We start from the raw sequence: 10,000 nt of genomic DNA on the forward strand, positions 1-10,000 counted from the left end.
TAAAAGTGTCATCCACCCCTTCTAAATTTCCTTCGCACCCTTTTAATCCACCTCTGTGGATTCGTTGCTTTCAATCTCCCTGGGTTCCAAACTATTTATTTATTTATTTCTAAATTTGTCCATCACTCCAAAATCTTGCAGACCTCAAGCACAACCTCGATCAGACATCACAGAATCAAATCAGCCACAAGAACTATCTTCAAAGTTTCTAGCGAGAGGCAGCAGGATTGATGCCTGCACCCCCTCCAGGATCCGGTAGACCCAAGTTTATCTCTTCCTCTCCCAGAAGCCTACATCCTCCTCCAGGGTCTGGCAGACCCAAATTTCTCTCATCCACTCCGATTAACCTGCATCCTCCTCCAGGGTCCGGCAGACCCAAATTTCTCTCGTTCATTCCTAGTCGATGCCTACATCCTCCTCCGGGATCTAAAATGTCTACAGTTCTTTCATCTATTCTCAGAAGCCTGCATCCTCCTCCAGGATCTGGTAATCCTAGAGTTCTCCCATGCTGTCCCGTTGGATGCCTAAATCCTCCTCTGGGATCTGGCAGGTCCAGAGTTCTCTGGTCCATCCCCAGAAGCCTGTATCCCCCTCCAAGATCTGGTAAACCTGGAGTTCTCACATTCTCTCTCAGTCAATGCCTGTGTCCTCCTCCAAGAAAAGCTGTGGCCATGGCTAAAATGCAGGCAGACATTGCCACAGCCCAGCGGATCCAGCCAAAACTGTATCTCCTGGGGGCACCAAGCCGAGGGCGAAACAACGCCATGACTAGCTGACTAACGAGCATGAGCACAGCTCCCAGGCACGCATGGACGCCGGCAACCACACTCCACCATCGACGATAGAAAAACAGCCAGACAAATGGCCACCACTGCTGATGTAAACAGCATCACCTGACTTTGGGCTGTGACTCTCATCTGATCGGCTGCCTGCGATGAGAGTTGGAGTGAGTTGAGATGTGTTTTGGCCTCGTGCAACTCTTTATGTTTCTCTTTCATCTTCCCATACCACCGTTTACTTGCCCTCACTTTCTTTTCAGCTCCAGTGAGCCCTTGCTGTGCTTGTTTGGCCTGCTGCCGGCACAGCCCAACCAATTCAGTTTGCAGGGCTAGAGCGTTAGCCTGCACATGCTGCCAGCAGTTGCGATCATTATCCAACTCAGCCTCGAGCTCCCGCACTCTCTCCTGAAGACTTTTTATCAACATATTTTTTTTCATCGGGTCCTTCTGTAATGCTGGGTTCTGGAATCAACAAAGGCTGTGGTTCTGATTCTGGTTCAAGTTCTGTCTCCTCCTCTCCTGGAATCAACACGACTGAACTCACATGCTCAACCAGTGCGGATGCCCTCATGTGCGGCCCCTGCTCTCCATCGCACCACAGTTGTACCTCCATGGAATGAACTGGGTAAGGTGGGTAGAGAAAGCGATGGGTTTTGAACACAAGATTTAGCTGCAAACACTGAGTTTAGGCATTCAGCCTTTTCACGTGCGGTATCAGCAGTGCGGCCATTTGAGGTAAGGGAGGGATGGAGGGGGAACAAACACCAGAAACAGATTTGGTTAGATGCCGCCAGGATTTTGAGAAGGGAGAGAGATTTGAAAGTTCGGACTTGAGCTTCGAAAGATGTTGTTTTCTGGCTCTCCTGAGGGTAGATACACACTTGTTCTGAGATTTATGGAAGGAACTGAGATTACCTTCAGTTGGGTTTGCTTTCCATGAGGCAAAGGCAAGTTGTTTCAGGATAACTGCTTCGCCACAAGCTTCAGTGAACCAAGGGCGGGAGGTAGGGTAGGACAACTGAAGACGAGAGGGGATAAATCTGTGCATGAGGGAGAACAAGTTTCTTTGAAAGAATTGCCAGGATGAGTTGATGTTGGAGAAAGTAGCAATAGGAGACCAGTCTATAAGTTTGATAGCTGCTCGGAGACCCTGCCAGTTGGCTTGAGTGAAACACCAGACTTGACGGCGGTGAGGTGGTTCAATGATAATAGCCAGAGAGATGTCCACTCTGACAAGGATGTGGTCAGTAGAACCGATTTGAGCGGAGGAAGAACAGCAGATATTGTCAGGGAAATTTCTCAAAATCAGATCCAGAAGAGATAAAGTACCATTGGTTGAGATCTGGGTCGGGGAATTGACCGATTGAGTTAGTCCCAACGAGTCGCAGAAAGCTTTTGCTGAAGTGCCATGACAGGTGAGAGAGGTACCCACACCAAGCTAACTGGCATGATGACAATTGAAGTCACCACATGTGAGGAAGAGAGAGTTTGGATGAGAAGATAGAAGTTGGTCCATGTTTTTGGATAGTGAGGTGTAGATGGAGTCATCACTGTTTGGTGGACGGGAGAGTACACATATAAACATTAGGTGACAGTGGAGGGGAAGCCGTAGCCAGAGGTATTCCTGGGGTGTGGGGTAGTGAGGGCAGTGCATGGAGAGTGAGGAATAGAGTCTTTGATGAAGAGAGCAACTCCTCCACCAGGACGAGGCTCAGGTCTGTCATACCGGAGGAGGGAGTAACCAGGGAGAGATACTTGGGAGTCAGAGACGTCTTGAGGGAAGAAAGTTTCTGTAAGGCAGATTATGTCTGGTTTGTCAGTGGCAACTTGTATGGAAAGATCTGAAAGTTTGGAGCGAAGGCCCCGGATATTTGAGGTCCACACTGTTAATGATGAGGGAGGGGAGGAGGCTTTGGGTGGGGGGGTGGGAGGGGAGGGGGAGGGTAGGACGAGGGGGGAGGTATGGAAGGTTGTTGAAGGAGTGTGGGGGATTGCAGAATAGCTCGGGAATGGGGCCGGATGAGGAGGAGAAAAGGCTCTGTGGTGCTGAGGGAGAGGGTGGACAAGAGAGGGGGCAGAAGGCGATTGAGGATTTGAGGAGGTGTAGTGAAGAGATGGAGGTGAGAGGGCAGTGGAAGGAGGCAGCTTTGTGGATGAGAGGGGAGGAAACTTTGAGAAGGGTGAGTAAGGGGGGTGAATGGTGGGAGAAGGGTGAGTGGAGAGAGTTGAGGGAGAAAGGTGAGGGGGAGTTTTTGAGAGAGGTGAGAGGGAGGCTTGGAGGGAGAAGAGTGTGATGGTTGCTTTGAGAGTGAGAGGTGAGTTGGCACTGATATTGGAAAAAAAGAATGGTTGATGGAAAGCGAACATTCAGAGCAAACTGGGGTTTTAAAAAGTATTAGGTCAGAGATGCGATTAAACACAATTCTTGATGGATGCAATAAAGGCGAATTCAGAGAATGGAGAAAAGAAACGCTGTAACAGTTGGATTTTTTAGGCAAGGTATGAAGGAAAGGTCGAATTGAGAGCAGTCTGTGAAAATAGAAGAAGAGTAGTGCATTATGATACAGTGAAGAGTACCACATGTGTGAAAGAGGAAGATGAAGCATTATAAGAGATCATTTTTATTGGTATTATTTTTATTGTTTGAGAGAGTTTTCATCAGATTAGGTCATGGAATTGTTGTTGAAAAAATCGTGAGGTGAATGGTGAATATTTGTCATATTTGTATGTTTAATGGTCATTTAATTATTGACAGTATTTATGTTATTTCTATTCTGTGTTATCTACATACAGGGTAACCCCAAATAAGTGGGCCCTGGGAAAGTTTAATAACTTTAATATTATTTAATCAAACCTAACAAAATTTACAGATCATATTACTCACTCATAGTCAATATATCGCTGAAAATTTCAGTTGTCTTTGTGGTGTAGTCATGCCCACGGGGAGGGGCATGGTGATGATGCATGGTGGGCGTGATGATGGGAGGAGTGGCCGTGGGGGTCGGCAAGGGATATGAGGTGTGCGCGCCGCCTGAGGCGTCGTAGTAATGCTGGAGTCGAGCCGGGCTGTGTTGCACGAGTGCGAGCGTGGGCGTACTGTGCCCGCGGCTCCCCTTTATTCCGTACGCGGTACACTCACGAGCCGGCCGACTCCAGCATTACTACGACGCCTCAGGCGGCGCGCACACCTCATATCCCTTGCCGACCCCCACGGCCACTCCTCCCATCATCACGCCCACCATGCATCATCACCATGCCCCTCCCCGTGGGCATGACTACACCACAGTCTTCAAAGAAATCTGACAATTTCACAATGTAATTACTGATGTCGTCAATGTTTGATGATATGCTCATCATTTCGCTCAATGCAGAGTCCACACTTTGAGCAAAGTTATTGATGACTTGTATGCACTGTCCCTGAACAATGACCTGTATTCCAGTTCCAGTGGTGATGGCTTCCTGAAGCCGTGGGATAGTTTGTGGTCGTCCTTCATACACCTGGTCTTTCAAGAAGCTCTACACGAAGAAATCAGGATTCAGGTGAGGTGAATACAGGTACCACTCCAACTTGGTTCTTTGCCTCATGACCCTGTCTTTGATGTGCTCCTCCAGCCACTGCAGTGTCAGATTTGCACAGTGAGAGATATCCCCAACCTGCTGGAACCACTCTTTTCCCTGGTCAACTCCATCTATCTCACCCAGAGTTTGCCAGAATTTTTTCCAAGACTTAAATGTAACATTCCTTATTCACAGTCTGAGCATTCCCTTGACTGTCCTCAAACCAAAATAGCCCATGCTTTGAGAGAGCCACCCAGACAGTGCACTTTCCTGAGTGAAGTGGTCTTTGCAACACAAAGTCAGGCTTTTCACTTCTCCAGAAGATGTTGTCTCTGCTATTCATATGACCACTGAAGAGAAAATAGGCCTCATCAGAGAACCACATGTCATCCAAGAGGTCAGGATTCTCCTCTATTGCATTCACAAACGAGTTACACATTGTCATTCTTCTCCCCATACCGTCTGCTATCTGTCAACTTCTGTTTCACAGGTATGTGGTGAGGTCTCAATGCTAAGTCCTGCATCAGAATTCTCCTCATGCTTTGTTTGCAGATGTTGAGCTCTTGACGGTGTGAGCTGCTGCCTTTGGTTGGGATTAGTGTTTTTACAAACATGGAAATTTTCCTTTCACTCTGAGTCAGCACTATACTTCTTTCTTGCTGTGGTTAATGAAATAAAGTTAAACTCATGTGCTTGGGTGAATTTAATAAATAATGTTTCAAATGCTTTAAAGTTAGGAGAAGAGCCAAGGACTCTGGCAGACACAGCACAGCATGCCTTTGATCATCTTATATGCATGAAAAAGAATTCCTTTGGTTCAGGAATCCTTCTGACCAGAGTTCGTTTATCCCACTCTCCTTTAACCTGGTGATAACAATAATGACCATGTATGGAGTTGTTTTTCTCCCTGTTCTCATGATTCCTGGTTTTCAAAGTTCATTTGTAGTTTCACCTTGATTAATGCTTAAAGTATAGATCACGCCTTTCATGTAACAATATATAACTCAGGAATACTCTGCCTATAGCAGAGAGTGCTTGGAGATTTTATAACCAGCACACGCTCCGCACATGTGTATTTATACATTAAACAATCATCGGACTATAAAGTCTCCTCTGATTTAGAGATATCTAAAATTTTCATGACATTGCTTTGTTTTAAATATAATTATATTTATTCTGGGCCCTTTTCCTTCTAAATTACACGTTATCGTACCTTACAATCAATGTGGCCTTGCAGTCTATGGCAGGCTTTACGGTTGACAGTGAGTTTTACGGGAAGGTTTCTCACTCTCCGCATGCGTAAATGACATTTGATGTGTGGTGTATGTATTATAGCGTCGACGGCTCAACTAACATCGAGCTTATCGCGGCGGGAGGTTAAAGTCCCATGATATCTTGAGCGGCTTAACTCCTCAGGAGATGTTCCAAATTAATGGCGGACAGCGCATGTAGGAGTCGTGAAGAGAGACACGAAAACCTTACAGCTTTTAAAACTAACGCGTTTATTTTCCGAAACAAACAATAACTCAGGGATGATGTAATCACAAGGGAGGAGATGACGGCAGGTTGGGATAGGGAAGAAAAGGGGACGCAAAATCGATAATAAATAATTGTGTACAATGTGAATAACCTCTATCACCTATGGCGCCACACACACAGATTTAGTCACTGACGGGAAGGGGACAAAACCAAGGGGAATAAGATCTGGTGGTAGCTGGGACGAGCAGGGGAAGAAGGGACGATGAGGACGATGGGCAGGACAATGAGGTGCCGATGACCAATGGGCAAGTCGATGAATGCAGCAAGGCATGAACAATGATAACGGAAGGCAGACAGGTAAAATGACCTCAACACTCTCCCACCATTTGTTCTCCTCAGAACTCATTCTCTCCAGACCTCAACAGTCCTCCTTCTCAGAACAACTGTCCAACTTGGCTCCTCCCTCTTCCCCCGGGGCAACGCTCTGCCCCTTGGGAGGCGACAACCGCTCCTCCGCTCACTCTCGAGGCCATCCAAACCCAAACTTCGTCCCCTTATTTCCCTCTTGCCGAGTCTCCCGGCGCCCCCCAGTGGAATTTTACAAAGAGGTTTTACACAGAATTTCCTTACCATAATCACTAATTAATAATGACATAAATAACGGAGAGAAAAAAATAATGACATAAGTTGTTTCAAATAAATCCAAACCGATGGAAAAATCATATTTTTCAATCACAAAAAATTGAACACGGGCACTGTATAGGCAACAGACCACTGCCTCGATCACTCCCATATTTTTTTTTCCTTTGCTGTTAAGAAATATATGTTGGAATTTGGCAGTACTTTCTACAGTATATAGATAACAAGCTAATTATCTCTTCTGCCACCCCCCAGAACCTCTCTTCTGTCAATACAAACACTCCTTAGAGAGAAAAAAAATATTGAGTCAAACTTGCTTCAAATTAATCCAAACCAATGGGAAAATTATGATTTGAAAAACAAGATTGTACACAAGAGATTGCATCTTCACACATACAAAGTGAAGACTGCAACTTTTAGAATCAATAACTTCCCCAGTTTGTGGATTGGACATGGTGGGGCAGTTCCCTGACCTCCACGGTTTCCAGATGTGATGCCCTTAGACTTCTTCTTGTGGGGGTATGTCAAGGATTGTTTAACAAACCTCTGTCACTGACATTCAAAACACTTTGTGCAAGGATAACCAAATACATCAGCAGTGTGATGAGGGATATGTTGGCCAGCATGTGGATTTAAGTTGATTATCACTTGGATGTGCTCCATGCGACAAAAGTTGCACATGTTGAGGTGCATTGAAGAACACAATGTTCTTTATGAATTTTGTGACAAAATGCAAAAAAAAACTGCATCTTGACTCTTTTGGTTTGGTTGTAATATGATTTATAAAACAGAACAAGACTTAATGGACAATCTATAATTTGTTCCGAAGCCTAAAATTATCTTCACATAATCCATAGTAAGTTTACCCAATCAATTTTATTTAAATAAATCAGTCATTAAATTCATTTTACTCTCTTCTTTTATTTTTGTGCCAGGTGCATACAACAATGTAAGTCATTTCCGTATTATCCTATGTCGGAGTGGCGACCCGTCCAGGATTGTGCCCAATAACCAAGGAGACTGCTTAAGCAGCACCAAAGGTCCCAATGGATGGATTCCCTTCATGAACCTCCTATTTTTGAGCTCTTTCAACCAGCCAAGAATAAAAGGCTCCTTTTTAATGGTATTTTAATGTTTTTTTCATGGTATTCAGATATTATGGCATTTCTCCCACAGACTTCTGCTAGTGTGTGTGTGTGTGTGTGTGTGTGTGTGTGTGTGTGTGTGTGTGTGTATGTGTGTATGTGTGTATATATATATATATATATATATATATATATATATATATATATATATATATATATATATATATATATATATATATATATATATATATATATATATATATATATATATATATATATATATATATAGCCTGGTGTTGGCGCAGTGGTTGGGCAGCGGCTTGGGATCCAAAAGGTCCTGAGTTCAAGCCCCGTTGGGCCACTGAATTAATACACCAGGGGTTGACTCAGCCTGTCATCCTTCCGAGGTCGGTGAAATGAGTACCAGTGTACTGGGCCGGTGTATACCCCGGTTAAAATAGGTGTACCATATCCCTGTGTTGTAAGAGGCAACCAGGGTTGCGTCAGGAAGGGCATCCGGCGTAAAACATGTGCCAAATCACTATGCGGATCATACAGATGATCCGCTGTGGCGACCATGAACGGGAGCAGCCGAAAGAAGAAGAAGATATATATATATATATATATATATATATATATATATATATATATATATATATATATATATATATATATATATATATATATATATATATATATATATATATATATATATATATATATATATATAGCCTGGGGTTGGCGTAGTGGTTAGGGGAGCAGCTTGGGATCCAAAAAGGTCCTGAATTCAAGCCCCGTTGGCCGCTTGAATTAATACACACCAGGAGGTTGACTCAGCCTGTCATCCTTCCGAGGTTGGCGAAGTGAGTACCAGTGTACTGGGCCTGGTGTATGCCCCGGTTAGAATAGGTGTACCATATCGCTGTGTCGTAAGAGGCGACCAGGGTTGCGTCAGGAAGGGCATCCGGCGTAAAAACTAAGCCAAATCACTATGCGGATTATACGGATGATCCGCTGTGGCGACCGCTAAAGGGAGCAGCCGAAAGAAGAAGAAGAAGATATATATATATATATATATATATATATATATATATATATATATATATATATATATATATATATATATATATATATATATATATATGTATATATATATGTATATATATATGTATATATATGTATATATATATATATATATATATATATATATATATATATATATATATATATATATATATATTGTTACGACTGTGGAAATTCGCAGAACACCATAAAGGTCCTTAGTTCAGTGAGATCGATAAGTCTGTGTTCAGTTAGGTTTCCCCACCGTTGTTTAATGGGAATTATTCGTGTCACAGGGCTGTGATCTTTGAGTTAGCCGTTATTCTTTATTATCGTTATTTTGGACCAAGCACCTCCACCACCAACATCACTCTCATCAACCGCCTTTCCACCACCACAACCACACTTGCCTCTCAACAAACCACGCCATCCTCACTACTTCGCCAGCAACCGTCAACATCTCCGCACCACAAACATCGCCTCACCTTCGTCTCCGAAACCACGCCACCTTTGCGCCAGCAGTGGCGAGATCCGATCAAACGGCATCGCTGCAGGCGGAGGCAAGGGTTCTCTCGCCATGCAGCGCCGATGATTTCCACAACGTCCGCTTTCCGCGCAGAGGTCGGAGGTCAGAGGTGAAAGTGCAGAGATCAGATCTCGCCTCACCAGCCCTATAAAAGGCCGCGCAGAGCGCCAGTTCAACCAGTCTGGAGGGGGTCTGGAAGAGAGTCAAGTCGATCCGAGGCAGAAGCGGTCGGGATCTGGAGCAGTGTGAGGAGCGGAGCTCGAGTCCAGTGGAAGTCCGGGTTTGCCGAGGAGACAGAGTGGGGAACGCATCAGGCCGGCCGTGCCACGCATGACGGCGTGTTTGTGTGGGACGTGGAGAGGTTACCAGTCCGAGCAGCGCGAGGGACGGACGGGCTCTTAAAGAGACCATCAACTCGGAAAGAGCATATGGCCCATTCGTTCCTCTGAGGCGTTGCCGGCTGGGCCCGAATCACCGGGCCGTCAGACGAGGCCTGCGCCGGACCACAGTTACGCTAGCTGCCGTGGGGAAGGAGTGTCGTGGGTCGCCCCAGCGAGGAAGGTAACCTGCACGGTCTCATGGGACTCGTTCGGTCTGCCAAGTCCCACGCCATAAAGGCCGACAGGCCCAGCCTGACCCCCTTGTCTCTGAGGGTGGTCTTTTCTTTGTTTCTTTGTGTGAATGATGTGGCGCCGAGTCCCGACAAGTAAAACCGTATAAGTGACTGTACATAATTGCTTATAGATGGTCGTAGCACCTTTTGCTTTGCTTTTGTTCTGTATACGTGCATGTTAGTGTTTTGCATTCCTGACTGCATATGTGCTTGTATAATAAATGTATGTGTGTAGAAATAAATGTGCTTCTTTAAATGT

The 10,000-nt window shown here is 44.9% G+C and overlaps 1 protein-coding gene and 1 long non-coding RNA gene across 3 annotated transcripts in view; one reads left to right on the forward strand and one right to left on the reverse strand.

Moving 5' to 3' along the window:
* LOC147029545 (uncharacterized) overlaps nucleotides 1-7,664 on the forward strand; it is an 11,725-nt gene extending 4,061 nt beyond the window's left edge. Inside the window, exons 2-3 of the long non-coding RNA XR_015055943.1 lie at nucleotides 4,220-4,319; nucleotides 7,391-7,664. This is a non-coding gene — a long non-coding RNA (uncharacterized LOC147029545). The remainder of the gene's footprint in view (nucleotides 1-4,219; nucleotides 4,320-7,390) is intronic.
* Nucleotides 1-10,000, reverse strand: part of FAIM (Fas apoptotic inhibitory molecule) — a 75,777-nt gene that overhangs the window by 13,609 nt on the left and 52,168 nt on the right. The gene's annotated exons all lie outside the window — the stretch shown is intronic.

The sequence above is a fragment of the Eptatretus burgeri genome, chromosome 3 (assembly GCF_056783735.1).
Source record: "Eptatretus burgeri isolate ZD-2024b chromosome 3, Ebu_testis_v1, whole genome shotgun sequence".
NCBI lineage: Eukaryota > Metazoa > Chordata > Myxini > Myxiniformes > Myxinidae > Eptatretus > Eptatretus burgeri.